Consider the following 24,751-nt stretch of genomic DNA (forward strand, 5'->3'; position numbering starts at 1 on the left):
TTAACTGGGTCATTTCACTTGTGTAACCCTTAGTTCCCTTTTCTGTCAAGTGGAATCATAGATGTAGTGCTGAAATTTTACCTTATAGGCCATTAACTGTCTAATCCTCTTATTTTACAGATAAAAAAACTGAGACTGAGAGTAACATGCCAAGGGTCATACAATTAATATCTACTTGAGATAGGGTTAAAATTCAGGTCTTCTTGACTTTGAACTTATCCATCTTCACCACTGAGCTGCCCATCTTCCTCATACATTTGAAAGAAATTAGATAATCTATGTAAAGTAGTTCTGAAGCATATAATATGAAGTCATCCAAGGCTTTCCACCCATCTGCATGTGATGCCATCATTCATAGAACAATGCAGATAGAATTAATGAATGAGAAGATAAAAAATGAATTTAGTATACATGGCATCACATCTTTTTAAAATGTCATGGAATGTCAGAATTAGGTTTTGAAGGCATCCAGTCTTGTCATTTTCTTTTCCAGCTTATTTTACAGATGCAGAAACTAAGGCAAATAGGGTTATGTGACTTTTTCAAAGTCACACAGCTAGTGAGTGTCTGAGGCTAGATTTGAACTCAGGAAGGTGAATCTTCCTGAATCCAAGCCCAACACTCTATCCTCTGAGTCACTTAGCTATCCCGTGTTCATACATGTAGCCTATTTATACCAAATATGTTTAAATCAAGGACTAGCTTACATAAAAGGATATATAAGAGTACAAGTTCAATTTGTGCTGCCAAGTGCATAGCCTATAAGTCCTACAGGTATTTGAAAATAGGAACCATATGATTTCTTTAAATAAATTGATTTTCTGAATTGACAGAAACTTCTAAGCAATTATCACTTATGGGAGATATTTAAAAAGGAACCAAACTGACATTTTAGAAGGGAATAGAAACCAGTTCCATTAAAGTTGTACTATTCGTTAAATGAAATGAAATTATGTACCTGTTTGTTGCAAATTTTTAAAAATAGTCAATAAAAAAATTGGGTTCAGAAATGTTATTTTTAGAGAAGGTAATTAGTAATAAAAAGGGAGATCCACCATAGAACACTGAGCCAAGAAGAAAGATGGAATAGTAAGCTTCCCCACATGTCCCCCTCCCGTTTAGTCATTTTATGGTTCCCAGGTCAAACTCATACTTATCCAATGAGCCCCAAAATGGAATACAGTTCTGCACCAGCTGTACTGATGATAGTGATTCAGAGAGTAAATGATAAGATTCCGTTCTTCTAAAATGCTTTTAGAATTGGATTCTAGTAACTTTCATTTTGCTTTTGGCCAATCACAGAAAAAAGTCCAATAGGGAAAAGTGGAGACATAGTGCTAGAGAGTGAATAGTAGAAGATGCATTTTAGCAAAGAAAGAGAGACCTCTAATTTATAGATGTGGAGGAAGATAATGGCAGTTACACTCAAGAGTAAGGGAAATGTTAAATAAAGTAATAAGAAGAAGGGAAATGATTCGGAATAGGAGAAAAAGAATGAGGAAGTCCTACAGTGAATCTCAAAAGTAATGGAAAAGGACACAGAGGAGTATTGTGTAGAGATTACAGTGAAGATTAAATGCTCAATCCATTCAGGAGACAGCAGGATAAGTGAATGCTCCCAGGAGGGAATGAGGGAACACTGAACTGAATTTCACAGTATTATTTGCCAAGAAAATATCTAAGCCACCAAAATCTTTAGGACATTTTGAGATCCTTTCATCTGTCAACCCTAGTCTCTCCCTCTGTTCTTTATCTCTTTCTGTCATTTATAAAGAAGGAACAAAGACACACTCATTAAGCAAACTGAAACTGTCCTCTTTCTGGTATTTTCCTTTTCTTTTTGCAGTGGGTGCCAGTGGTAGTCAAAGTCTCTGAGTTTAAGTATACCACACCCACTCCCTTCCTTAACAAACATTGTTCTACACTTCCCAGAAGCATCAACTTAGACTCTGCCTGTTATCAGTGACTGAGAAATCCAGGAGCTCTGCCAGTTCTCTAAGTAATGTGATTAGCATCTGAGGAATCACATGACAAGGTGCAAAATGCTTCTTTTATGATTTAAAATTACATTCAAAAAACCTTTTTTGTCACTGGCATCCTGAGGAAGAACCTCCTGGAAATCACTTCCAGGAGGCTTCCTGCTTTAACAACCCAGTTTGCAGCCCTCCCTACCCCTCCACTGTCTGTCTGCCAGTAACTAGTGACTGTGAAGGAGTTTGAAAGGATAAATTGGTGTGCAAATGCTAGATAATAACAACTCCCTGCTCAGCTGGGCAGCATTTTTTGTTGTATGGTTTATTTTTGCCTGGAGTCCATCAATCTATGGGAAAATGGATTTGAGTTCCTCTGTAATTGGTTCAGACCCAAACCCATCATAAGGGTTACCTCATTCACAAATGTACACCAGCTCTGACTTTAAAACAATGGGCAGAAATGACCAATACACCCGCCACTTTTTATGGACACACAAGACAAAGGCTTTCTAGGTTACACTAGAGACCCTTGTCAATTGAACTACGTGATTTTGTCCTAAGAGATAAGGCTGCTTTCCCTTATGACCAAAAGATAGATGTCCCAGGAATTCTTTCATAATTGAGGGCCTGTACCCAAGACTCATAGAACAGAATCTTGAGACAGAAAAAAAGCAGAAGCAACATCTGTCAGCAACTGACATGCTCAAAAATCCCAGGCAATTATCAGGCCAGACCAAATTTAGCAAATAACTTCTAACACAGAAACTGCTTTGAAGGTCTATCTCCTCAAAATGCTCTCATGGACAATCTTTATTTTCTTCTAAAAAAAAAAACTTCAGAAGCTTGCTGTGAACAAATGTGACCCCAAATCATATCACACCTTCTACCCTAATGACTGACAAAGCAAGAATACTCTGTGACCTTTACCTAGGGTTATATTTGCAAACCAGAAGCCTGGTAAGGTGTTATGCACAAATAAATGTTAGAATACTACAAGTTTTCTCTGTCCCTAACATTAGCACCAATATAGAAGAAACAAAGGAGAGTCAATTCACAAAACTTTGCCTAAGTTACCATTTACAAATACCAATGATTCAGGATAGCAAGAAAACCCTCCATTCTTTTTTTTTTTTTTTCTGTGAGGCAATTGGGATTAAGTGACTTGTCCAGGGTCACACAACTAGGAAGTATTAAGGGTCTGAGATCACATTTGAACTCAGATCCTCCTGACTTCAGGGCTGGTGCTCTATCCACTGTGCCACCTGGCTACCCCCAAACCCAACATTCTTAACCACAATGCAGAGACCTGATTGCCTCAGCCCAAGATATTAGGAAAAGTACACTATATAAATATCTGTCCTAGTGTTTCTCATACTAATATTAGGGCAAGTTCATCAATTTTTCTGACCCTCAATTCTACCATCTGTTAAACAGGGAAATCAATATTTACTGTACTTACAAAACAGATTTGTGAGGACAATGATTCAAATAATTTACAAAAATGTGAATTAGTACTAATTAATTAGCACTAATTAAGACTTTAGGAAATCTGAAAGAGTCAAATAACTGCTACTTTTTTTCTTTCCCCAACTTTACCATTCACTGTTCATGCTGAGGGCAAAAGGAGAAAATATATATAGTGAGGAAGAGACACAGTAAACCCATATCTTTGGGATACCCAAAGATATCCCAGAACTGGAAGATTAATTCACCAAAAAAGGGATTAAAAAAAGACTATACTATACTCTAAGAAGGGAAGTTATTATCTTGATCATTTGAAACAAAATATTACTAAAGATAACACAATATCTAGAAGCCACTAAAGTCAAATAAATTTCAAATGCATTCAATTAGCTAAAAATTTAAATGCAAATGAAGAAGGAAATGTTCATTGCATCGGCTTTGAAAGTTGTTATTTTCTACAGTTTCCAATAAGAAAGTCAGCTCCTTCTTTCCTAAAAAAAATGCATCATCAAATGGAACTCCTGCTGGGTATATATCATGTTAGTGACAGCTCTGACCAAGAGAAACAGAAACTCTATTCAGTGAAAAAGATACTGAAAACAGTAACAGGTATTTCCAAACACTGCTTTGAAAATACCTTTTATTGTTACTTACTCAATATTTACTCATCTAAGACTCTCTAGTCTTTTTTTTTTAAATTTTGCAGTGAAATGCCATTCTTTTGACACTGAACACAAACAAATTCAAAATGCTACATAATGGGAAAGCTGTCAGCTTGGGAGTGGGAACCTTCAGTAGCAAGCTTTCTTGAGATTTGTGACTATTTCCAGAACTAGATTTAAAATATAGGTGGTTATGGGGAGCTATATATAGTTAGGTAAAGTAACAAGAAGGAAACAGGCAATAGGAAAAAGAAGTATGTATTGTGTGGGGATATTACATATCCGCATTATATCATACATACATACACACATACATACACACACACACACACACATGCACATACAATTATCCCTTCCACAATGCACATTGGGTAAGAAGCCAGCACCCCTGTAATCTGGAAAATCTGTATAAAATTTTTTGGTCTTCCCTTCATACCAGAGAAACAGTCCGCATTTTTTTTTCCTTTTTTCTTTTATGGGATGTTTACAGTACCTCATTGTAATATTTGAATATATTTAAGGCATTAAGTTATAAAATATGTTGATATAAATTATATATGGGTATATATACATCTTTATCTGTATGTGTATATAAAAATACAGATATAGCTATATATATATATATATATATATATATATGTGTGTGTGTGTGTGTGTGTGTGTGTGTGTGTATTTCTGAGTTTCTAAACTTTTTTCTGTCATCTGCTATCCTTTATATGTCATCTAAAGTTTCCACAAAATTCCCCCAAAAATTTCATTTAAACAACTATGTGCTCTTAGGCAGTTAAAATTTCTCTGTATATTCATATTCTTACTGTCAAATTAATATAATTGTGTTTGTTTTTCCTTGCCTTCTTAAGAGATAGCTTTAGATTTAAAAAGGTAGAACACTGTGAAATCCACCAACATCTTATATACATAGTACTTAATATTTATTATGAAAGCTAGAAACAATTCATCTGTTCTCTAGCTTTCATAATAAATAATAATCTCATAATTAAATTTGTTTATAATGTTATATCTGCATGTAACAGAATGAGTCGTTGCATTCTAAATCAGGTGTAAAGATTGAGAGCTCTGATTATACCCTAGAACTGGGCAGAGAAAAGACCATGTATGGGCTTAAGTCTGGGACTTTGCTAGAGTTCTGTCTACTCTAATATAGATAACCAATCATGAAGAACCTGTGTTGAAAGCATTTTAAAATCAGATTCTGATTCAGATAGATCATCAGAATTATGGAACTCTGGTCTCCTTCTGGTTTCTTCTTTGTACAATGATATCTGAAAAATGGGGACAAGAAACAGCATGACCTTAGGTATGGTTTATTATGAGATTAGCAAATCATAGTTGATTGAAGAGAAGAGGAAATAATTCTTTTTTTTTTCAGTAAAACATAATATCCTTTTATACAAATCCTTTCAGTGTTTGTGCTTATGTACCCAGTACCTGGCATAGGTAGTAGGCCCAAACATTATTGAATTGAATTGAAAAATCTTAATACAACTAGAAAATGTAAAGAAATACTTCTACAATTAGCCTAGGAGAATGAAAAGGATGAAAAATATGTTTTGCCTTTTTTTTCTTGTATCAGATGATATGAATTTTAGACATGAATTGGTTTCTAGTTTTGGTACTAGAGCTGAGGTTTTAAAAAATGATTTTATAATATATAAATGCTGCTCCAGGTAATCACACCTATTAATTTATCAGGTCCACTGTCCCCCTGCAAAATAATAATGATGATGATTTTTATTGTCATCATCATCATTGCTATTATTTTTTGTTGTTGTTATGCTAAGTAGCTTTGGAATGACTGAACTTGCCTATCTAAAGTCCTTTGGTGGACAAGGAAAACAAACTCATAGCAACCAGAATATAATATGCAAAATATGAGCTACAGGCAGAAGAGATATAGTTGATAAGTACATGTTGCAAAAAGATTCCTTTATATAATTGTACATACAACTTGATCCAAATTCTTCAGAGGGTCAATTTAATGCCTTAAAGTAGGCCAGATAAATTTCCACTTTATCAGGAACAAACCATTAATATATGGATGGAAATACAATGGGTTTCTTAAAAATCATGTCTTTGGGGCTCATTTTGCCCTATACAGTTTCCTCTGGGAACCTCAGAACATAGTTTTTGTCTATAATCTCAACAAATGTGAAAAAATATTGATAGACTCAGTATGAGACCTACCTAAATCAGTCAAATCATGAAGAAATGCATTCACTCATCCTCATTGGGGTATGGGGTGTCATCAGGTGCTAAAGCCTAAGAGTTATTAGTCTAAACTCTAATAATAAGATATTCATGGATATATCTACACCCTCCTTAGGAAGATGTAATTGAAGTACTAAATAATATTCTCATCTTTTTAATCAACAGGATTAGAATCCCTTGATCAATGCTATAAATAAATATAAAGGAGCAGCTCATGTTGCTACTCAACATTCATTATCCCTACTAATTCCAACCTTCCAATTTGAAAAATTTTATTATAAAAATTCAGAGGCAAAGATTATGACAGTGCTTTTGTAGATGTATTCAGATTATTTATATTAAAAGTGAACAGCAGTTATAATGTTAATAAAAGCATGCATTTGAAAAAAGGTTCCTTAATTTTAGTGCTCTATTGCCTTTTTTACATGTTAGTTTAATTTCAATTTGAAATGAGTGTAACTAGGGGAATACAAATGCAAAAAAAAAAAAAAAAAGTTACTCCTAATGGTTTAAAAGAGTATATCTTTTGTTTCTCCTCCAATTCCTTCTTTTCCTCATAACTACAACAAATATGAATTTCCAAAATAATCATTTGGGAAATTAAATTTGATATATTATAAATAGACTTTGTTAAATGAAAAGATACATTGATGAGCATAATCAATGTAGCTAAGATAAGGGAAACTATTGTGATATCTTTGACAAAGGACTGATATTCATACTAAAAGGAATTAATGCAAACATATAAGTTTTCTATGAGTCTTAATAGCATTATAGTATACTATCACTGGCTGCACCTAGCAATTACTGGCAAGAGTCCCATCAATGGGACAACAGAAAAAGAATGGAAAGAGAAACAATGAGTTATAATTGGAAGCGTATAATACTTAAAGCCTCAGATATAGAGTTCTTACTTTGGTTAGATTTATAAAGTTTTCATATACTTTATCCCAATATTCCTAAATGTTTACTTGGTAAGAGAAACAAATAAGAGATTATGAAGACTCATGACTACATTTAATCTGATATAATGGGAATGGGTAGGCTAAGGAAAAAGAATGATAGATTGGTGCAACTTTAAATAATGTTACTTATTAACCATAAATTTTCTTTCAAAAATATCTTATTCAACATAGTGATATTATAATATTCCTGACATTGTGAAATGACATATTTTCTAAGACTAATATACTTGAATGCAATTAATTAATTCCACAACTTATATATCCATATATAATAAAAACAAAAATCTTTATTAACCAAAATGTTCAAGGAATAAAGTATTGTGAGTATTTTAATATCTGGTTAAGTAAGAAGTTAATTAGAAAGCATGATTTAGTTTCAGTGCTTTTAGAAAATATTTCTATTAGCTTACTTCTCTGGCTCAATAAGAATAACATAACATTGATAATATTAGTTTAACTTTTCTTAATTCAGAACATGACATTCCTTAAGAACAACAATTCTCATTGCATACTATCAAAATATAAATGTAGAAGGAGATTGAGCTGAATAAATATTAATCCAAAAGTTATTTTCATTTAACAATTAATGCTATAAGTGATTGAGGTTTTGTTGATTATTGGGGAAAATCTTACTCCAGTGGCATGAAAGTGGCCCTAAATTTTTTTTTATTATTTTTTTTTGTGTGTTTTGATTTTAAATCACCTAAATTCCCCCATATATTTTAGCATACCACTACTAAGGAGTTCTCCCTTATATTCTTTCTGTCTCTTCTGTGCACATGCCTCCACTAAGTAAAAAACAAAAAAAAAAAAAAAAAAAAAAAGAAAGAAAGAAAGAAAAAAGGAAATAAAGAAAAGAGAGGAAAACCCTCAATACAAAGATTCAGAGTCCAGCAAAACAAATTCCTAAATTTGCCATGTCCAAATTTTTTTTTTTGCATTATACATTCATCACCTATCTGACAAGAGATAAGATGACTTGACAAGATAAGACAAGATTTTTTCCAATTCATAAGTTTATTTTTTTTGGACTTGTACTTTATCATCATGATTAAAATTCTAAAGTCTTTGATTTCCCTCTCTCTGTGATGTTATCATTTTATAAAGTGTTCTTCAAACTACTTCTTTACCCTAAATCAATTCAGAGAAATCTTTTGAGTTTCTTTCAAATGACTCAGTAATATTCTATTACATTCATATACCATATTTTATTTAGATATTCCCCAATAGGAAGGAACTGTTTTAGAATCCAATTTTTGGCTGCCATTAAAAAATATGTATGTTTCCTTTCCTAGGAAAAATCTTAGATAACTTCGAAAAGGTTCCTCTCCAAGTTAGTCACTTAGGATTCAATTCAACTCAGTTAAACAAAATCTATTAAGTGCCTATTATGTGAAGACATAATGGGGAGTAATATTAGTTATGGAAATTCTAGAATATCATCAGTCAATAGGCAGTTGTTATGTGCTTACTATATGTTAAACCTAAGGACAGAAAAATATAAAGCCTGTCTACCTTCAAAGAGCTTATGTTGAGCAATATAACTTTTGCTAACTCTGTGACCTCCAATCATGTAATCTTTCTAGGCCTGTTTCTTTATCCATAAAATGAGTGAGTTGGATATGATTTTTAAGATGACCCTTCCACGCACTCTAAATGTCTGGATTTAGGTACACAAATATAAATAGAAACATTACTTAACATAGTGCCTGGAATGTTTATTGATTAATTGAAAAGGAAGACATGACTATCAGCCTGGGGAGAAAGGCTTTTTGTGGGAAGTGACATGAGCTGAGTTTTGAAAAAAGTTAGAAATTCTAAGAGTTGGGGTGGGGGGAGTGAAAGACAAGAGGAAGAGAAAGGAAACCATATAACAAGCAAATAACCTGTACAAAGGCAAAGTGTGTGAGAAAAACTGAATTGGATGGTTTGATTGAAATATGGTTTGTATGAAGAAGAATGCATAAAAAGCCTGAAAATGCAGGCTGGAGTAAGATTGTGATAGGCTTTTGATGTAAAAGAAAGTGGTTTGTATTTTATCTTTTAGTCAATAAGGAAGCCACTAGAACTTGGGTAGGGAGTGGGAGTGACTTTGTCAGATTCCTGCTTTAGGAATGAACTATCACTTTGTCAGTTGAATGGAGAATGGAGAAAATGATGGGAAAAACTGAATGAATGACCATATTGTACATAATATGTGCCAAACAGTATGCTAGACACTGGGGTTACAAATGTTAAAAACAAAACAGTTCCTTGCTGCTCAAAAGACGTGTAATAAGGGAAAACAACACATACAGAGAAATCATTGCCAGGGAAGGCTGGGATTTGGAAATCAGAGGGATGGTAAGAGTAGTCAAAGGGCAATTCAGTGACATGTACTTTCCAAGAATGATAGTGTTGTTTTGATTACTAGTTTCAGAGCTAAAATAGAAAGTAAAGGTTCAAGGAAGGAGGAAGCATACCTATATGGAAGATGTCTGGAAAATAGTCAGACTGGACATAGTAAATTTCCACCAATTTGAACCCTAGGGTCTCTGGGCAGAAGCTAGAATGTCAGATGAGAGGTTTGGAAGTACTGACTGAGAGAAACAACAGTGCATAAAGATGGCCAAGAGCTGCATGGTAGGTCAGTATCAGGGAGAGCAAATATGAGTTTCCTGCATATTGTAACAGTGACCAGCTGTGAAAGATTTAGCTGTTCTGATCAGTACAATGAGCTAAGACATTTCCAAAGAATTCATAATGAAAACTACTGTCCACCTCTAGAAAGAGAACTGATGAACTCTGCAATTTGAAATATAATTTTCTCACTTTATTTTTCTTGCTTCTTTGTGCAACATGCTAATCTGAAATATGTTTTGCATGATTTCACATGTATAACTGACACATTGTTTGACTTTTCAATGGGTGGGGAAAGAGCCAGAGAAAAGAAAAGAACTTGAAACTCTAAATTTAAAAGAAAATGAGTTATTAAAGGCAGCTTAATAAGTGACCCTGGGCAAGTCACTTAACCCCAATTGCCTCAGGGGAAAAATATTAAAAATAATGCATGTGTGTGCATGTGTGTGTCTGTGTATACATACACAGAGAAAAAGTGATAATCCTCTGTGTGTATGTATGTGTTTATGTGTAGTCTATTGCAGCAGTGCAGAGCAGAAGTTGAAGGCTTGAATAAAGATAATAGATATGAGTTTGGAGAGAAAGAGATGGTTGCAAGGGATGTTCCAGAAGTAAAATTAATGAAATTTAGCAACTAATTAGATAAATGAAGTAAGATGAATTGAAGAATAAGGGATAGTGTTCAGGTTTTTAACTTAAGTAATTGGAAGGAGGGTTTAGGGGAATGAACCTAAAGAAGGAGAATTTTCTGAATAAATGGCAGCAAAAAGTGGGAGTGTGAACAAGGACTACTCCACCTCTTTCAGGCATCAAGACCAATGTGTTTGTGGTTTCCAGGATATGTATGGATGCAGTCAGTGTTGGAGAGAATGAAGTAGATAGCTTTTTCTAGAACTCTGGCTGTGAAAGGGAAGAGATATGCTCTCAGATTCCAAAATTTCCTTCCCTAACCACACTCTCCATGTCATTTGTAATTGCTACTGAGCCTTGTTTTTTTTTTTAATCATGATTTCTAGTCCCTCAGTTTCTTTCTAGTCTTCAAAGTCATTTTGACTTCCCTTGTCTCCCCATACAATCTAGATCCATAGTCATTTACCCTAGAATCCCTTCCCCCTTGATTATTTGCCTTACCTGGTATCCAAACCATACTATTGTTGGAAAGATTAGAAAATGTTTGTATCAAGAGAAGGATTTTTTTTTTTTTTTTTGCAAATGGGTGAAACCTGGCCATAATTATAGGTAAATATAGTACACATTTATATATTACTTTAAGATTTGCAAGAGAGCTTTATGCATCTTATCTCATATGAACTTCTCCCAAACCCTATGAAGTAGGTGTTATCATAATCCCTATTTTACAGATGAGAAAACAAGCTGAAAGTGGTTAAGCAGCTTTTCAGGGTTACACAGCTAGGAAGTGTCTCTCAGTTCAGGATTAGAACTCAGACCTTCCTGACTTTGGTAAGGCCTCTATGCACTACATCACCTACCTAATAGAAGGAGCCAGCAGACAAGAAGATATTAAAGTTCATTAAGAAAATGATTCCAAGTGCAATCTGGAAAGAATATAAAATTAAGTGTATGAGCAGAGATAACCTTTTCAAAAAGGACTAGAGCTTAGAGTGAAGGAATAGATAATATGGGATGATTATAAGAGATAAGGGATTCTGAGATGTAAAATAGAAAAAGGAGTTCATTTTGAATGGGCTATATTTCCTCTATAGAGTATGAGAGGTCTGGTGAGAAGGAGGAATCCTGTGGAATAATGTAACAGCCACTGTGGGGAATATGATAAAAACTAGATTAAAGAAAAGGAAAAGAATTGTCAGATTTTGTTGACTAGCCCAATTTGAGGGTTTGAGTCTTAATTGCCCAGACCAGTGTAATCTCACATGCTTAAAGAATTGATGCGTGTAATTAAGATTCATTAGCTTGGATATTTTTTCCCCACGGAAAGGGCAGTCTGAAATAGACAGAAATATGATTGGTAGTTTTTTTTAATTTACTTTTTCTACTTTTAAAAGACACAGTAGCTAGAAGTAGGAAACACTACCTCATAAAAGACTATAGGGCTTATTTGATGAAAAGATAGTTTCATAATTAGCTTATCAGTTGCTTTCAAAAAGTTTCTTCTAAACTCCTTCAGGATACTTATAAAATTTTATTTCAAATGGCTTAAATGTGCTAGGGTACATTATTGGATTGATAGTTTTTTGTTTAAAAAAATCCTCTATATGATTTTCTTAACTCAGTTTTATCAAAAATTCTAAAGTAGTAAAATCAAATCAATAAGGATTTGCTTTATATGTGTGTTCTTCTATGTTCCTAAAAATATACATCCTACGTAATTTCATTTTTAGAAACAAAAACTTTCTTGTACTTTACATTTTAAGTCATTCCAGTAGATTCCAGTCCTTTAGGGAATTTTGCTCCAGAACCAATGCCAAGAAAATAAAAAGACTAGTTAATGCCTAAATGGATAAAAAGATCATTTAACAACAACTAAAAAAAAGTTTTACCCAAGATGTGAAAAGTGTGTTCATCCATAGATCAAGGACTAGATGTTCAAAGCTATGTGCAGGAGGTTTAATGTTACTTTGGAAATAGTCTACAAAAAAGTTTGCTAAATAAGTGGACTGAAATAATTTTAAAGTGATAATGACAGTGACACAATTTATTGTGTCACTAAAAGCATTCTTTTGATCTAACAAAAAATTTAAAAAGAATTATGTGTAATTTTATATTCAGTCATCTATTTTCAAAAAATCATCAATTCAATTAAAGTATATACTACCATATCTGCTCTATTTTAAACAAATCTCTATTTTCATATCTGTACAATGGAGAAAGAGGCTCTCTGTGGGCTTGAACTAGATGGTCTTCTTAGGTGCTTTCCAGATCTAAATCTATGACTCCATAATATGATCAACTGTCTTAGATGTTAGAGATTAAAAAAAAACCAACCAAAAAGAAAAAAAAAACATAAAAAATTAAAAATGGCTACTGCCTTCCAGAAGTTTAGATCTTTTTGGATTTTTTTAAAAATCAATTTCAATAGAGTAAAGATAGAAAGGAATCATTTAAGTCACTCAACTCCTTTATAATTTGAAAATTTCATACAATTCATATGAAATTGTTAAAAAAGACAAGTTTCTAATGAATTGCAATTTATAAGTTTTTATAAATATTTAAATTTCAAATCTAAAAAATTCCTGATAAATTAGAAAAGAGAACTTAGAGGATATGCCTTAATTTAGGCAAGAGTTACTCCATCATCTTTTTTTTTTTCTCTCTTTGCTTTTTGTGATTGGCTGGACCATGAAAATAGCCTAGTTATCACATTTATTTCTGTCCAGATTCCTTTCACACTATTCTAATATAAATGGATCTTTCCTTTTCTAATGTCATGTTGTATTTATATTTTTAGTACAAAATTTATCACAAAATTGATCACAGTATTGTTCCCTGACATTTAGATTGTTCCCCTTCTTTAGATTGGAAGCTACTTGAAAACAGACTGTTTCAGCTTTGTTTTTATATTTCTGGCACTTAGCTCAGTATAATTGATTCATAAATCTTTTTGAATTGGATTCAGAGTAAGACTATGCCATATGGTGGTGGTGGTTGTTTTAATCCTTTAACACTGGATAGCACAATGAAAAATTTATAAGAAATATTCAGTACATAACCTAACACAGCCTCCTGTATATCTTGCTAATAAGATATTTGCAGTGACCTACAGCAGGTCACTTTGATGCCAGAAAGAAGTGGGCTGTACTTAATATTTGAGCTGAATATCATCAAAATATACAGATATCTACTTGTGATTTTAAGAGCTCTGGAAAAAATTCTCTCTTCCACCCCACTCCACACTGCCTTAAATTCTATTCATGTCTTCATTCATTTGTTCATTTATTTATTCATTCATTTGTTTTATCAAGGCAATATATCTCTAATCATCTTACCCTCTATCTTTTCCTATTGCATTCCCTATTTCTGATGATGGAATTATTGTTTTCCCAGAAAAGCAGGATCAAAGCTTTGGAATTATCTTATACTCCTTTGTCTCCTTCATCCTTCATCTCGCTCTACTAATAATAATCTTCCCCCTCTTGTTTAATGGTTTTATAACTTAAATGTCACTCAGTAAGGCAGAAGAGATACAACTCATGAGGTTTTTTATCTATAATAACTGTTTCTTCCTTTTTTCTGTTACATTGAAATCTTCATCTCCCTTTTTAAAATGTCATTTTATTATACATGTATACATATATACATTTTAGTCCATAGGTTAAAAAATTTTTAAAAAAATGTATATTCTCTCTTTCCTCCCTCCCTCTATCTTTCCCTCCTTCCATTTCTCCCTTACTTTGCTCCCTCCCTCCTTCCCCCCTCTTCATCTCTCCCTCTCCCTCCCACCCTCCTTCTCCATCTCTTTTCTCCCTCCTCCTCTTCCTCCTCTCCCTTTCTCCTCTTCCTCATTCTCTAGGTAGGGGAGAACCTTTACCTTGTTCTTTCTACAGTAAGAAGATGAAGTTCAGGGGTATGTGTTAGGATTATAAAATGAGATCCCAGAAAGCAATGGTTGCTTATTCACAGTAGACATATTAAGTCAAAAAGCTTATTTTTCCCTCTCTGTGCTAAGACGCAAAGCCTGAGGCTATATGCATTTTTATTACACTTTACTGTCTTGGTTTCACTTGAGGATTAAAAAGAGAGTCAAGGTACAGTGCACGTATCCTGATGGATTTTAGGATTTCTTGCTTTAGCGAAAGAAAGAATCTCATAAAGTCACTCAGATTATCTCCTAGCCAAGTGCACCTAGTGCCAAGATGACCTACAAATTCCTTTTTGTACCTCTCCTAAGAAATGCACTCTATGTTGTGATTTATTCATAGTCTACCTCTGCTTCTATCTCTTGAAGTTTCCTGTACTGTATTAATTTGTATACAATTAATACATAAAAGTAGATTTGAAGAGAATATATTTTAGTTGTCTGCCAACCTTTGGAGCCAGGGGTAAGGAGGATAAGTGGCAAGACATGGGGGAGGGGTAGAATCAGGGTAAGAACAGAAAGACATGGAAAAAAGGGAAAGATGAGGGAAGGCAAGGTTTGTCAGTCTTTTAACATCAAGACAAAACCAATCCATGGCCCAGAAACAATGCATGTTAATTTCCCCTTTCCTCTGCCCTTCATCGAGGAGCACAAAGAGTGCTTTCTAAAATGCAGTCTTATCTTCTGATATGCAAGGAACAGAGAGTAACTAAATTCTGTAGAAATTGGAAGTACAGTAGATGAGATCTTCTTGTTTATTGATTTGTAAAGAACAGCCTGCTACATCAGTGAGAATAAAAGAAAGAAGCTTTTTAGTTGAAGGAAGGAGTAGTGCTGGGTAACATTTAAAGGGGGCTTGTGGAAGTCAGTGTTCTTTGATATGCAGTCAAATTGGATATGATCAGAGTTGAGGTCAGGATGCAATGGAAATGCTGTGAACATGATGTGGGATTAAAGAAAGATTGTTTCTTGTTTAATTTCTGCTGTATATGCATGCTTGAGCAAATTCTCCTCCCCTTCCTTCATTAAAATGATGATTAGTAGAGCAGCCTGAAAATGAACAAGTGCATTATTGTATTTAGTATAAAGGTTCCTGACTGGGGTAAGTTTAAAACTTGGAGGGATGAATTCTTTCCCATTTGTCTTCAAGATTTCTACCACATTTAGCCATTTTTCCAAAGTGAGTTTGCTTAGTTCTGTGTCTACTGTATGGCATTTGTTTTTCAGATCATGATATCCATTCTATTTTATTCCATTGATAATTATTTCAAATTGCCACTTCTGGTCCCTGATAATTTCCCTGTGTTCTAATACTAGGCAGAATAATTGTGTAATTAGCATCTGAACATTCTGCTTTATGTGCCCTAAAATGCCCCTTTAAGGGAATGCTCCAATGACCTCAAAAGATTCCACTGTTAGTGATGTATTTTAATTGTAGAGCAAATATAAATGTTGAGATGTAATCATAGAATATTATATGGGATTATTTAAAAGTATACCTATTTTAAAAATAGGTTGCATTAGGTATTATATTAGAATACCTGGATTGTTATATCCTTCATGTAAATCATTTCAAGTTTTGCTCAAATCTCAACTTGAAAATGGCTCTTACGGTATACCTTTCCTCTTCATAAAACATTGACATCTTCCTTACCCTTTTTATTTTTCATTTGAAAAAAATCTTTAGAATTAACTCTGACTCCTCAGATTTGAAAAAGGAAGTTATAAATGAATGCCATTTTTTCTAACTGAAATTAATGCTACTTTCACTTTTATATATACAGTTTAAATCAATTTGACTTAATTGTAGGAGTCCATTATATCATCATGTCAAAAAATGTTTTTAGAATGAGTTTTTGAAACAGAGAAAGGAAAGCTAAAGACACGAGTAGATATAAAACTGGTTTTTCATTTTCTCCCATTCTTTCTAGTTAACTGAAGAGTTCTCCTGAATAAAAACAATTATTCAGTCTGAAAACCATAGTTGAATGGTGCATGACCTAAGATTCCAGTTAACAAAAATGACACTATTACAGGGGTCCTACAACTTCAGGGAAACATCGTCAATGGGAAGCAACAGTATCTCTAGGTTCTATCAGCAGTTCTTAGGCATAGTCCCAGGAATAAGAGAAAGGGTGGTGGGGTTGGCAAAGAAGGAGAGAGAAAACATAGTAAATAAGAATATTGGGCAGGAAGAAAAAATGAAGAAGGGGGGAAAGAAAGATATAAAATATATGGAAAGGATCACTTTTTGTGTGGAATATGAGAGAATCACCCTGTGATTATCTATTAGTAATAATACCATAAATCAAAATGATAAATAATTATAAATCTCTGTTTGTAGGGCACTCTGCTATAGGTTAATCTTTACATAATCAAATCATGAATATACTCTTTAAAATTCAAAATGGTAATGGAATCAAGAATTTGAAATGTTCCAATTTGATATATTTTTTTCCTCCTATATAAATTGATTCCAGGCATAACTTAACTGACCACTCATTGATTTTTAGAAGCCCTTGAATTTTCTTGTGCAAAGTAGTTTTAAATTACAAAAACATTCATGAAAAAAAACAATTTTTAGACCAGTGTTTTCCAATGTTACCTTAAAAGCAAACAGATATATATATAATCAGTCCCCAGAGAATTTTCCATATAACTTTTGCAGATATCTTTATGTGCATTTCAAGTAAAGATTTGGAACCTGAAATAAATTATTAAGGGCTTTTTCCCCCCAAAAAAATGTATAAACTGCAAAATTACAAAGAAAAAAGTGATGAATGGACTAAAGAGAGGCATCATTTTCATGGTTTATTGGCTAGCCTGGCAGCACAGAGGGAGACTTTGTTATGAGTTCATTAATATGGGTGTTAGTCTAGTCCCTGGGTGACCATGTACATTTATCAAAGGTCAAAAGAACTGATAAAACAGAAAAACTTAAATGTGACTACCCAACTACATTTTACACAAGAATAGAAATAAAAATGACTTTTTAAAAATTTAGAATGTGTAAGAATATTGAATGCTGGGGAAAAACATATAATTGAGCAGTTTGTTTCTTTTTTTTTATTTATAAAACAGACCTTAGCTCACCTGAATCTATTCTAAATATTTTTTAAAGCAGAAAAAGTGACTAATTGAAGATTACAAAGAAAATATGAAATCCACTAGAATTTGCAGAAAGGTTACATAATAAGCATCCACACTAAGATTTACTTGAAATCCTTCCAAATATCGACATGGTACAGCTTTTCTTTTGACTGTTATCTATTATCAGTTGTTTCAGACAGTGAGACATAAATTTAATCCATCCTTCTAGGAAATAAGGATAGAAAAACAATGAAAAACAAAACAAAACAAAAAACTTCAATTAAACAAAAAAGAAATCCTAAGATTTACTTGAAATCCTTCCAAATATCGACATAGTCCAGCTTTTCTTTTGACTGTTATCTATTATCAGTTGTTTCAGACATGAGGCATAAATTTAACTCATCCTTTTAGGAAATAAGAATAGAAAATAATGAAAAACAAAGAAAAATAAAACAAAAATCTTCAATCAAACAAAAAAGAAATCCTATTTTAAGAAATCATATCAAACTTCACTTGCCACATTTTGATGCAAGGATGAGGGGTAAAGGATAAGGAAGCCTTCTAAAGGTAGTATTTTTTTATTCAAAATGATCTGTCATTCCCTAATTTATAAATGGTCAAAATATATGAATAGACAATTTTCAGATGATGAAATAAAAGCCATTTATAGTATATGAAAAAAATTCCCTAAATCACTATTGATTTGAGGAAATGCAAATTAAAACAACTCTGAGGTACCATCGCACACCTCTCAGATTGACAGAAAATGACAGGAAAAGATAATGATAAATGTTAGAGGGGAGGTTGGAAAACTGGGACACTGATATATTTTTGGTGGAATTGTGAAATGATGCAACCATTCTGGAGAGCAATCTGGAACTATGCCCTAGGGGCTATCAAACTTTGACCCAGATGTGCCATTACTGGGTCTGTATCCCACAGAAATCATAAAGGAAGGGGAAAGGACTCATATGTGCAAAAATGTTTGGATCAGCTTTTTTTGTTGTAGCAAAGAATTGGAAAAGAAGTGAATGCCCATCAGTTGGGGAATGGCTGAACAAGTTGTATTATATGAAGGTAATGGAATATTATTGTTCTATAAAAAATGATGAACAAGCTGATTATAGAAAGGCTGGAAACATTTGCATGAACTGATGCTGAGCAAAACAAACAGAACCAGGAATACATTGTACACAATAATAGCAAGAATGTGCAATGATCAACTATGAAAGACTTGGTTCTTCTCAATAGTTCAGTGATCCAAAGCAATTTTTGGACAGAAAATGCCATCTGCATCCAGAAAAAGAATTAAGGAAAGTTCTTTTTTTCTGTTTCTTTTAATCTCTCCCATGGTTTTTCCCTATTTTTCTCCCAACATGATTCATAAAGGAATAAGTATTAAAAATAAATAAACTTACTACAATAAAAAAGGAAAAGGCCTAGACATCCATGTCTCCCTTCCTTACAAAGCTATTTTCCTAACTATCCCAAACTTTGTCTTCAGTACTCTGCATTAGGTACCTTCATCTCTTCCTTTTACCCCAAAATTTTTCAGCTCCCTTATAAAAGTGTTTTCCCTAATAGAATGTAGGCTCCTTGTCTTTATTTCTGCTTACTTTTGTATTCCCTGTATTTGATACATAATAACTTTATGTTCATTTTAATTAAAGGCATAGGGGTAATATTTTAAAAGTCTATGTTTCCTCTTGAGGTATTAGGAGATCAAACATCTAAGACAGAGAAGTGGGAAGGGAAGGGCCTATGCAAATAACAGCCTACTGATCATAAATGGAAAAATCACATAATAAAATAACAATTTACATTTAAATTTTACAGTCTAGCAACTAGGCCAAAAACAGATAAGAAGAAATTGTTTTATAAAGTTTTATATAGTATTATGTGTAAATATTTCTATATAAATATATCTAAATATTCTATTACTAAAGAAGCTAGATTTTCATGTCCATTGTGCTATCACCATGGTGGAAATTCTTCACTAAAGTGACTCAGGAATCTGTATATGGTCCTGTGCCATTCCACTTATTTTTATCAATGACTTGGAAGAAAATATAAATAGATAACATCAAATTTTCAAATGACATAAAAGATGGAAGGGATTGTTAGTGCTCTGAGAATGAAAGAATCAAGATCTGAAAAGATCTTGACAGGAGAGAATGATGAATTGAATATAATAAGATGAAATTGGATAAAGAAACATACTACATCCTACATTTGGATTCAAAAAAATAAATTGTATAAGTACATGATTGGCATGTGGCTGGACAACAGTTCATGTGAAAAAGATCTGGGAAATGGAGGTATGGCATTATACACATGTTCAATATGAATCAACAATGTGACAAGGCAGTCAAAAAAAGTATGTAATCTTTGGCTGAATTGATAGAGGCACACTGTTCCAAACAAAGAAGATGATTGTACTGTGTTCCACAGTTGTCAGACAGCATCTGAATATTCTGCTCAGTTTTTGGTTCCATATTTTTAAAAGGACTTTGACAAACTGGAATGGGCACAAAGGGGGTGATCTAGATGGTAAAAGGACTAGAGAGCATGTTACATGAGTTGAAGTGATGGGGACTATCAAGTTTAGAGAAGAGAAGATTTAAAAGGAATGTGTTAGCTAGTCTTAGGAAAGTTCCATATGAAGGAGGAATCCTCTCCCTTTTTTAATGTGGCCTCAAAACACAGGAATAATGAATGGAACCTGAAAAAAGTAAATATCACTTCAAAATAAGGAAAACCTCTTAACAATGAAAGCCATCCGGAGTTGAAAGAAACTATCATGGGAGATAATGAATTTTTCATCATTAGATCAAGCTTGGAGATTCCCTTGTCAGAGGTGTTATAAAAACTAATTATAATTCAGATAACAGGTTGCTAGATAACCTTTGAGAAGATTTTCGAGCCCACTATTCTCTGACTCTGTAACTCCTAAAGAATTGTAGTAAATTATCATGAATGCTCAAATTCACACATGGCAGTTCTGGGACACAAAGAATACTAGTTTCTTGATATGTATTTTGGGAAGTAGGAGTTGCAGATTAGATAATGTTCAAGAAAAAAATGTTCATTGTAAAAGCAATATTACATGATGCTTTATACCTTTTTAATATCATAAAAGCCTTACACTCAAAGCCAACTGGTTTTCCTCAATTCTTGATCACTCCTGGATTTTCTTTCTCCCTGTATATCTTAACCATGAGGATATGGAGCCCTTTATGATGCTAATACTGATTAGTGCCTGGTGTATCTCACCCAATATTTCAGGTGGCCCCTAGCCCTGGTCATCATCTTGTTAGCTGGCTGGCTACTACATGCTGAAAGGACTATATTAAGCACTGGAGTACAAAGAAAGGAAAAAAAAAAAACAATCCCTGCTCTCAAGGAATTCACAGTCTAATGGGGAGGAAAATATGCAAACTACAATTATCCCTTCCATATCACAGGGATTAAAAGTGCCTTTCACAACCCCCAGAATCTGAAAAATCCACATAAAAATTTTTGACCCTCTTTTCTTACCAGAGAAGTTCACTTTTATTTTTTTTTTCTCTTTTATAGGGTGTTTACAGTATCTTAGTATAAAATTTGGATTAAGTATTTGGTCACAGGCTCTGTGTCATCTACTAACCTTCACATGGCATCTGAAGCTTCCACAACTCCTCCCAAATTTCCATTTAATTTCTATGGAGACCCCCAATATATCAAAACCACAATAGGGAAAGTCTCTATATGGCATATGGTATATATAAACAAAATATATGGAGAATGCATTGAAGATAATCAAGAGAGAAAAGATACTAGAATCAAAGAAGACACCGAAAGATATCTTGCAGGAGGTAGGACTTGAGTTGAAACTGCAGATAGAGATGAGAAGGGGAAGAGTTCCAAGCATGAGGAACTATAGATGAAAATGCTTGGATTTGAAAGATGGAGTCCTATTCGAATCAGTCTGTAAATATTTATTTGTAAACACCTGTTATGTGCCAGGCACTGTGCTAAGTGCCTAGAATACAAAAACAGGTAAAATATAGTTCCTACCCTGAAAAATAAAGCAAACAATTAGGCACAAGCAAGATATGCATGATAAATAGAAAATAAATAAGAAAAGAATAAATAAGAATTAGGAACAAGGAGACCAGTATCACAGACCACAGAATACATGGAAAAGACCAAAAAAGTAGAAAGGGACTAGTTTGTACAGTGCCTTAAAAGCCTGGATCTTGGAGGTTATAGGGAACCACTGAAATTTGTTGACTGGGCAATGAGTAACATGGTTAGATAGATCTATGCTTAAGGAAGTAGTTTAATAACTAAGTGGAGGATGAACTGGAAATGGGAGAGACTTCTAAAAAGATGATCAACAAGCTGGCTATCACCAATAGTCCAAGTTTGAGGTGATGAGGGTCATAGCATTATGGTAACAGTATCAGAGGAAAGTTGGAGCCCTAAATAGAAGTTCCCTATCTCTACCTCTATCAAAATGTTGAGTTCTTTGAGGGAAGAGGCATTATTTTTTTTGCTTATCTCAACCTTCTATGGGAAGCCTTTTCTGATCCCCTTTAATGCTAAGACTTTCTTTTTGTGAATTATCTCCAGTTTATCCTGTATATATCTTGTTTATACATGGCTGTATATATGTTGTCTCCCCAACTAGACAATAAGCTACTACTAGACAATAAGCTACTTGAGAGCAGGGATTTTTTTTAAACTTTCTTTGTATCCTCAGTACTTACCATAATGTTTGGCTTATAGTAGTCTCTTAATAAGAGGTTTATTATTAATAGATTTAAAAATTAAATTTATAATTAAATAAAAATTGATAAATTAACAAATAAGGAGCCTCTAAAAAGCTTTGTGATCTGATTAGCTACTATGTACAAGATACTGGGTTAGGCATTTGGCATACTAAGAAAATAAGATATGGTCCAAACATCTAGGAGCTTTCAATATGAGTGGAGGTAGGAGAGAGAGGGAAGAGGAAGAGAATTTGCATTTTTATATCACTTACTATGTGTCAGGTACTGTGCTAAGTGCTTTATACATTATCTCATTTGATCCTCACAACAACCTTTAAATACTGTAGGTGCTGCTATTATCTCCACTATTCTGTAAAGGAAACTGAGGCAAACAGAGATCCAGTGACACAAGCTCACATAGGTAGTAAGTGTCTGAGACTGGACTTGAATTCATATCTTCTTGATGGCAGTCCCAGTACTCTATCCACCCTATCCCTTTTCCCTTCCTTCTCACATGGACTATAAGTTTCTAAAGCATCAAGAATCTCATCTTAGATTTCTTATGTTCCTTAGTCCATTGATAAGTACAAGAATACATCAAAGATCTGTGATTTGTCATCACTGAACAATTTCTGATGTAGGACCTCTCCCCTGTTTATAACTTAACAGATAAATCCTTAGGAGATTTCTAAGACTCATAGAGGTTAAGTGACTTGAGATTCACAGAGCTAAAAAGTGCCAGGAATATGATTTGAACCCTAGCCTATCTAAATTCAAACCTTCATATTAGGATATATTACCTCAAAAACATAATAATTATTCATTTATTTAACAAATGAATAAGCAAAAGACTGTCATTTGTCTCAGCAAAATAGTGATAGATATAAAATTCTGTTTTTGTCTTATTTGTCTTGTGACCATACTCTTCAAAAAAAAATAGCCAGAAATGTTCTAATCTGTGACATCTATTGCTTTAACTTCTCAAATTTACTTTGGATTATATAGATATCTACTGAATAAAACATCGTTCTTATAACTAGCCCCAGCCCATGTTTATCTTATATGAATTGAGGTTTTTTTTTTTATTTTAAGTCTATTAATTTGTTTAATCATTTGTACATGTTTACTTTCCATTCACCTTATCCCCAACAATAATTCCATGACTAAACTTGCCTTATATTTAATACCTTAGCTATTTTAAGACATTATTTTCTTAGTATTCCATGTTCTAGTATAATACATACTTTATTTAAATCCTATCCTCAAGCATTTTTCAAAGCAATTTGGGTTTAAAGAAATATAAATTTGCTTTTATTTTCATTTAAAGTACTTAACAAGGGGCAGCTAGGTAGTACAGTGAATAGAGCACCAACCCTGAAGTCAGGAGGACCCGAGTTCAAATTTGACCTCAGACACTTAACACTTCCTAGTTGTGTGACCCTGGACAAGTCACTTGACCCCAATTGCCTCAGCAAAAGTTAAATAAATAAATGAGCAAATAAGCAAATAAATAAATAAAGTATTTAACAAATTGGGTATAGAATGGAGAAGTAAAAATTGATAAGGATTGCTAGTCCCATTGGTGTCTACCACTTATACATTGTGTTACTCAATAATAGGATATTTATTCCTTAAATACCTTAGCTAGTTCTGGAGTTAAGAAAACATGAATTCAATCTGATCTCAGTTGCTTACTTATTGACTCTGAGCTAATCACTTATCTGCTTCAGTTTCTTCAACTGTAAAAAATAAAAGTGGAACAGGTGTCTCTGTAGCTACTCTGGTAGTTTTGTTCATGGTCTAGAGTTAATTATCTTTAGGGACCCTGAGAACTTTTTTCCACAACGTGATAGAAATATATGGACCAAATCTGAAATGGTCTGTGCCTCTTAGGAGAACTCAACACCAGTTAGTATAACCCTGTGGTACTAGATAAAATGGCTAAAGACATTAGATTTGCTTTGAAAAAAAAATAGGTAAAAGGTCATGACAACCTTGACACTTCATCCAGTGTTGTTTTTTCAGCATAGAATTTAATGGGCTTGCAGATCACTACTAAATGTATTTTAGATGCCTACTTATTAGAGAGGGAGAAAAGATTATTTGTATGCTGTATTAGCCAAGGTTCAATCTCCCAACCATTGCCTTATTTACCCTCATCACAATGTGAAATGAACAAATCTGAAAATCTTCCATTTCATTTTAAACCTTGGTTTTATTCCATTGATGATATTATGCACTGACAATAACACACAAACTTTGGAAAATAATTACAGGTCAGCTGATTGAGCTTAAAGGACAAAAGACATTATATTTCTCAAGTTATTTTTTACACTGCATTATGATAATAAATAGGAAAAAAAAACTTAACCTGATCCCTTATCTTACTTTCATGAAAGATTTGGAATTTTCAGGGCTTTTTTTTTTTTTCTAATGGTGT

General features: G+C 33.4%; 1 protein-coding gene across 12 annotated transcripts in view; it reads left to right on the forward strand.

The window, feature by feature from the left end:
* Positions 1 to 24,751, forward strand: part of DMD (dystrophin) — a 2,285,006-nt gene that overhangs the window by 2,006,179 nt on the left and 254,076 nt on the right. The gene's annotated exons all lie outside the window — the stretch shown is intronic.

This window comes from Sarcophilus harrisii, chromosome 3 (assembly GCF_902635505.1).
Source record: "Sarcophilus harrisii chromosome 3, mSarHar1.11, whole genome shotgun sequence".
NCBI lineage: Eukaryota > Metazoa > Chordata > Mammalia > Dasyuromorphia > Dasyuridae > Sarcophilus > Sarcophilus harrisii.